Source organism: Oryza brachyantha, unplaced genomic scaffold, assembly GCF_000231095.2.
Source record: "Oryza brachyantha unplaced genomic scaffold, ObraRS2 ChrUN-Ctg82, whole genome shotgun sequence".
In the NCBI taxonomy this organism is placed as follows: Eukaryota; Viridiplantae; Streptophyta; class Magnoliopsida; order Poales; family Poaceae; genus Oryza; species Oryza brachyantha.
Genome location: NW_024427282.1, coordinates 5,001 through 12,500, shown reverse-complemented (window position 1 = coordinate 12,500; position 7,500 = coordinate 5,001).

Below are 7,500 nucleotides of genomic sequence, written 5' to 3'. Positions count from 1 at the left end.
GCTTTTACATTCAAACATGCATTGTTTTATGCAAATCTATTTATTGTATTTATCTATTGGGCATTTACCTTTATATCCGTTGATTCCCATTTATTATTGTCATCCCAGGGTTAATTTGACTAGAATTAGGGTTAGTCAATGCTTAGCCATGCTTAGTTCAACTAGCTCACCAAATATTATTTAATTATTGTTGCACTTTGGTACACCTTCAATGGTTGTTATCATTATTCATTTCCCGATGTGGTTTAATACAACTAAAATATTGCTTATGGTGGGCTGTGGGTGCATGGTTTTGAGAGTCGTGCCCATGGCAAGTTAAGGACCGGTTCTCGGGAAACCCTGAAGGTCTTACACGTACTAACCACAAGCCAGAATGGGCAACGGTGAGACTCGTAATCTAGCTTGTCCCTATTCGACGTACCCAGGCAAGGGTAGGCGTGATGGAGTATGGACGGGCAATCGTGGTGTAACGAAAGCTTCTCCTGCTTCCGGATCTACCAAGGCACAAGAGGGGACTGCCCGACTTGGTGTAAAGGAGGGGGTGAAACCTGAAGTGTGGTGCGATTGTCTAGGGAGGGCTAGGGTGAAAGGTCTTATCATGGTTTCCGTACTGAGGTATCGTGGTGATACGTTGGGGCATGGTAACATGCTTGGCAGCCATGTCTTGTGGGTAAAGTTGTACACCTCTGCAGAGTAAAACTATTCGAATAGCCGTGCCCGCGGTTATTGGGCGAACCGACAGACTCACTGGGATTAGTTGAACCCCTTTAATAATTTTATTAATCTTGGAATTGGTTTGACCCTGCGCAATGTGGTGTAACGTTGGCAGTGGTTTGGGTCTGTCGCAACGTGGTTTAACGTTGGACAGAGGGTTGACCCTGTCGCTACGTGGTGTAACGTTCGACAGCGGTCTGGGCCTGTTGCAACGTGGTGTAACGTTGGACAGTGGATGATTATTTTAAATGTTTACTTCACTTTTATTTCAGTCTATTTTATCTACTGTTTTGCTAAATTACTGCAGCTTTTGTGCAAGTTAACCTTAGCCTATCCTTGATACCCTGTTGCATTCATTATTCTCCCTCTCTTGGGTGTTACTTGTTGAGTACGGTGGTTTGTACTCAGCCTTGCTTAATTTTCCCCCCACCAGAGCAAGCGCCAGAGCCGGTGTCAGAAGAAGGTTGTTCCGAAGGTTGAAGTAAGGTTCAGTCCGCCGTCGAGAGTGCCTGTGGTGTGGAGCCGTCTTCGCAAGCTGAAGCTGAAGATTAGATGGTCTAGTCTTGTTTTCCTCTTTCCGCTGCATTTCGATAGATAATTGTTTTTATTTGTTTTTAAGCCGTGGAACTGTGTATTAATTTGTCATAGTGTGTACTCGGGCTGATGCCTGGACCGAGATTTAATACATGCTATTGTTCAGAAATTTGGTGTAAATTTCTGGGCGTGACAAGTTGGTATCAGAGCCAATCTTGACCGTAGGATGAGCCAAATGGAAACCCTAGGAGCCTTCTTTCATATGCATTAGATTTTGCAAAATTTGAGTCGTTTAAAAAAAAGAGTCGAGTCTTTTGGTTTTGAAAATTTAGCTGAGCATACTTGCTTCTCAAACCTTGATCTCTATAGATGTGTGTCATCCCATCGACGAGCCCGTCCCTTCGTCGCAGCAGTCGACAACGACTTCAGCTGATCAAGTGTCAAGACCGAAGATTCAAGTTCTTCCCGAGGTGAAGAGTCAGGTCTGCGCTACTCCAAGCGTCGCTCTCAAGTTGAAGACAAGTCGTTCAAGAGTCAAGCGTTGCTTCTTCAGTCGTCGCAGCCGTTTCGAGCCGTAGACGTTACCCTAGCATCGCCTTTTAGTCGTTGCTTGGTAGTTTTTGTGTGTGTAGGTTTGTTTTGGGGTTAGCGGTTCACCATAACAAGTGGAGGCGTTATGGTCGTACCACCAGGAGTTGAGTGCTCTTTTAAGTGTTTTAATCCAGATCAGAAAATTTCACTCGAGTAATTCAAGAAAAGCCCCTTTGATTTTCTCCTCTGCCTTTGTTCTCTCCTTCTGCTCTGAAGATGGTGAACACAAGGAACAGTAACCGCAACAACAATGGAGCAACTGGAAGTCAAGAAAACCATGAAGGTTCGCGCAATGGACCGCCACCGCCGCAACAAGAGGACCCGATGATTGCCCAAGTTCTAGCCAACCAGGCTCAGATGATGACCATGATGATGCAACAGATGCAACAACAACACCAACAGGTGATGCAGCTTTGGATGAATCAGCAGCAAAATCAACACCAAGGACCACTGCCAGCACAATCAAGGTTATCAGAGTTTCTTCGAGTTCGACCACCGACGTTTGCGAGCACAACCAACCCGATGGAAGCAAATGACTGGCTACATGCAATCGAAAAGAAGCTGAATCTTTTGGAGTGCAGTGATCAAGAGAAGGTCGCTTTCGCGACTCACCAACTGATGGGACCCGCCTCCGTTTGGTGGGATAACCTTCTGGCTACTCGGACTGCCACTACAGATATCACTTGGGACGAGTTCTGCAATAGTTTTCGGAAAGCTCATGTGCCGGATGGAATAGTGGCACAGAAGAAGCGAGAGTTTCGTGATCTACAACAAGGGGATATGACAGTTACAGAGTATCTCCATGAGTTCAACCGCCTAGCACGTTATGCCCCGGAAGATGTGCGCACCGATGCTGAAAGACAAGAGAAGTTTCTTGAAGGATTGAATGATGACCTGACCAAACAGCTGATCTCAAAGGATTTCGCGGACTTTGAGAAGTTAGTGGACAAAGCAATCTGCCAGGAGGACCAGTGCAACCAGATGGATCGCAAGAGAAAAGCGGAACAAGTCAACACAGGAAAGAACCAGAAGCCACGTTTGCACTTTGGACAACAACAGGGGTCTTCGACACTGATTGTTCGTCAACACCGACCTTTCAACCCAAGCAACTACAACCCCCATGACAACGACAGCAATGGAGGACCACTGCAGCCCTTATCAGCACTGCCACCGCCAAGCCGGGCAACACCAGCTCAGAAGCCAGGGGTTTGTTTCAACTGCAACAGACCGGGTCACTTCGCCAAGGAGTGTCCACAGCCAAGACGCAACAAACCAGGATTCGTGCAAGCCCAAGTCAATCAAGTCTCAGCCAAGGAAGCTCAAGCCGCACCCGAGTTTGTTCCAGGTAAGTTCTGCCAACTCTAGGCTGCTTGTCTGCACCTCTTTAACAGCTCCTCCGAATCTCGGGGACGAGATTCTGTTAAGGGGGGTGGATTTGTCACGCCCGGGGTTTTATCCCAAGCCTAAATCGTAAAAAGAAATCCGTAAGCAACAATTGGCTTAATTAACTCAGGAAAAATCCCTCTAAAAAGAACCTAATTCAATTAAATCGAGGCTCGCAAATCGATTAACTGGATTTAAATTCAAATTGCAGAAGTATAAAATTTGGCCAAACAAAATAATTTAAAATTCGGCAAAAGTGGGGTTTTCCTTTTTCCCTCCTTTTTCCTTTCTTTTTCCCTTCCTTCTCAAATTGGGCCGAAGTCCAATTTTCCTCCCTTCCTTTTCTTTTTCCTTTTTCTTTTTCCTCTCCTCCTTCCCGGGCCGGCCCAGCCGAGCCGGCCCACCTCTCCCCGCCCGGCCGGCCCAGCCGAGCCGGCCTCCCGCTCCAGCCTCCTCCGCCCGCGCGCGCCTCCGCCTGGGCCGCCGCCCGGCCCAGCTCGCTCGCGCGTCCGCGCCCGCGCTCGCCGCGAGTCCGTCTCGCCTCCCTCCTCCCCTCGCGCCACTGACAGGTGGGGCCCACCTGTCAGCGACCAGGTTTCGCCAGCGCCCCCGCCTCCGCGTCGCGCCAGCCGAGTCCGCCGCCGCCCCGAGTCCTCCGCCGCGCCGCCGCTGCAACCACCGCCGCAACCGCCGCCGCCGAGTTCGCCGCGTCGTCGACTCGGTCTCCACCGGCCGCTCCGCCCTAGCCGGCGCCACCACCTATAAAATCCTCGCGCCGCCGCCCCGCCGCCACTTTCCCCCTTTCCGCCGAAGCTTCCCTCCGTCGCCGTCAGCCGCCGTTTTCCCCGTCGGCCGTTGGACGTCGCCGCCCACCCGCGTCACCACCTCCGCCTCGTCCTCGCCGACCTTCCGCCGGCCCTCGTCGCCACCGGTGGTCGCCGAGCTTCGTCGCCGCCCCTTCGTCCCTTCCGCCGCCGTGCCCCGTCGTCTCGACGCCGTCGGCCGATCTCGCCCCCGAACGTCGCAGGCCGTCGCTCGTCTGCGTCATCACCTCTGCCTCATCCTCGCCGACCTGCTGCCGCTCCTCGTCGCCACTGGTGAGCGCTCCGCTCCTCTCTCCCTCTTTCTCCCCTCTTCGCCGCCGCTGCCGACCTCCCCGTGCAAACGGTAAGTGCCGGTCGCCGTCCGCCGCGTCACCCGCTTGTCGCCTTCTCGTCGTCGCCGTCACGCCGTTGTTGCCGTGCCGTTCGCCATCGTCACCGTGCGCCACTGCTCCGGTTGCGCCGCCGCTCCGGTCGCGTCCGCCGCTCAGCCGCCAAGCTGCGTCGCTGCCTGGCCGACTCCACCCCACTCCTCCCTCGTGCTCCCGCCTAGCTCCTCTGGCCGCATCCGGTTGCGCCGCCGCTCCGCAGCGCCGTCGCGCCACCGTCGCCCGGCACCGACCGATCTCATCGCATCGGCCGTCGTCGCCGCGCCACCCCGGTGAGCCCGCTCTCCTCCCTTCCTCTGTTTCTTCGTGCGACCGCAAGTGCGCCCCGCCACTCGCCGTCGGCCGACGTCCTCCGCCGCCACCCGATCCCGCGAGCCGTCGTTTGGTGTCGGGCGCTGCCGGTGCTCGCCGTTGCATCTCCGCCCTTCGCCACCATCGTCGCGCGGCCACCAAGCCTTCGCTGCCTGCGCCCGCCGTCGCCTCCACCTTCCGGCGCCATCGTCGTCGCCCCTCCACCTGCCGTCTTCGTCCGCGCCGACTCGTCGTCGCCGTTCTCGTCACCACCTTCGCCTCCGCTGACCACCAACCGCCGCTCTGCTGTCGAGCCGTCGCCGGCCGTCACTGTCCCCGCGCCGCCGTCGAGGCCGTCTCTCCTCTCCTCTCTCGCTGCCACTTGGCCGCTCCGCTCCACCGCCGCTCAGCCACCCTCTCCCTCCGCTCTGCTCCGCCGCCGCTCCGAGCCGCGCCACCCCGCCGCGGTCTCTGCCTCCTCCTCGCCGACGCCGTCGTCGCCCTTCGGTCGCCGGTCGGTGTCGCCGACGTCGACGCCCTCGTGCCGCCGGTCATCGCCATCGCCACCTCCCCTTTCCTCCTCGGCCCTCGCCGTCGCCGCCGCTCCCGCCGCCGCTGCTCGCGCCGCCGACGTCCTCGCTTCCCGGCCGCCGCCGCCAATCGCCGCCGTCCGCCGCATACCCGCCGGTCCGCGCCGCCGTCCGCCGGTCGCCGCCCGCCGCGCCGTCGCGCCGCGAGCCGCGAGCCGCGCGCTCTGCTCGCTCCTCTCTGTCCTCTCTCGCTGACGAGTGGGACCCACCCGTCAGTCGTTCCCCGCCAGCCCCTTCCTCTCTCTCCTCCCCGGGCCCGCGTGTCAGCCGCCCACCTCCCCCTCTCTCTCACCGATAGGTGGTCCCCACCTGTCAGCCGTCAGTTCCTCTCTCCTCGCTGACGTCAGCAGCCCCATTAATTGCGCAATAATTGATTTAGGACTTTTCTGTTTAGTTAAAAACCCAGAAAACTTCTAAAATTCATAAGTAATCCATCTAGTCTCCGTTTAGGTCCATTCAAGTTTCATTAAATCCAGAAAAATGCCAAGAATCCATTAAAAATAGTTTCTTTCTCTGTTTCAGTAGTTTTTTTTTAGCCTGTTTTGTTTGTTTTGCCTTGTTTGTCGTAGGTTTTGACCCCGTCGCAGCGCCGTTCGTTCCCGAAGTCGTCGCCGAAGTTTCTCGTGGGTCTAAGCAAGGCAAGTGGCACCCTTCTTTGATCATATTGAACCCATGATTATAAAATCCCCCGCTTTTACATTCAAACATGCATTGTTTTATGCAAATCTATTTATTGTATTTATCTATTGGGCATTTACCTTTATATCCGTTGATTCCCATTTATTATTGTCATCCCAGGGTTAATTTGACTAGAATTAGGGTTAGTCAATGCTTAGCCATGCTTAGTTCAACTAGCTCACCAAATATTATTTAATTATTGTTGCACTTTGGTACACCTTCAATGGTTGTTATCATTATTCATTTCCCGATGTGGTTTAATACAACTAAAATATTGCTTATGGTGGGCTGTGGGTGCATGGTTTTGAGAGTCGTGCCCATGGCAGTTAAGGACCGGTTCTCGGGAAACCCTGAAGGTCTTACACGTACTAACCACAAGCCAGAATGGGCAACGGTGAGACTCGTAATCTAGCTTGTCCCTATTCGACGTACCCAGGCAAGGGTAGGCGTGATGGAGTATGGACGGGCAATCGTGGTGTAACGAAAGCTTCTCCTGCTTCCGGATCTACCAAGGCACAAGAGGGGACTGCCCGACTTGGTGTAAAGGAGGGGGTGAAACCTGAAGTGTGGTGCGATTGTCTAGGGAGGGCTGGGTGAAAGGTCTTATCATGGTTTCCGTACTGAGGTATCGTGGTGATACGTTGGGGCATGGTAACATGCTTGGCAGCCATGTCTTGTGGGTAAAGTTGTACACCTCTGCAGAGTAAAACTATTCGAATAGCCGTGCCCGCGGTTATTGGGCGAACCGACAGACTCACTGGGATTAGTTGAACCCCTTTAATAATTTTATTAATCTTGGAATTGGTTTGACCCTGCGCAATGTGGTGTAACGTTGGCAGTGGTTTGGGTCTGTCGCAACGTGGTTTAACGTTGGACAGAGGGTTGACCCTGTCGCTACGTGGTGTAACGTTCGACAGCGGTCTGGGCCTGTTGCAACGTGGTGTAACGTTGGACAGTGGATGATTATTTTAAATGTTTACTTCACTTTTATTTCAGTCTATTTTATCTACTGTTTTGCTAAATTACTGCAGCTTTTGTGCAAGTTAACCTTAGCCTATCCTTGATACCCTGTTGCATTCATTATTCTCCCTCTCTTGGGTGTTACTTGTTGAGTACGGTGGTTTGTACTCAGCCTTGCTTAATTTTCCCCCCACCAGAGCAAGCGCCAGAGCCGGTGTCAGAAGAAGGTTGTTCCGAAGGTTGAAGTAAGGTTCAGTCCGCCGTCGAGAGTGCCTGTGGTGTGGAGCCGTCTTCGCAAGCTGAAGCTGAAGATTAGATGGTCTAGTCTTGTTTTCCTCTTTCCGCTGCATTTCGATAGATAATTGTTTTTATTTGTTTTTAAGCCGTGGAACTGTGTATTAATTTGTCATAGTGTGTACTCGGGCTGATGCCTGGACCGAGATTTAATACATGCTATTGTTCAGAAATTTGGTGTAAATTTCTGGGCGTGACACAAGCCGCCCCGGCCGACGTGCCGCGGGCGGCCGCCTCGAAGCTCCCTTCCCCACG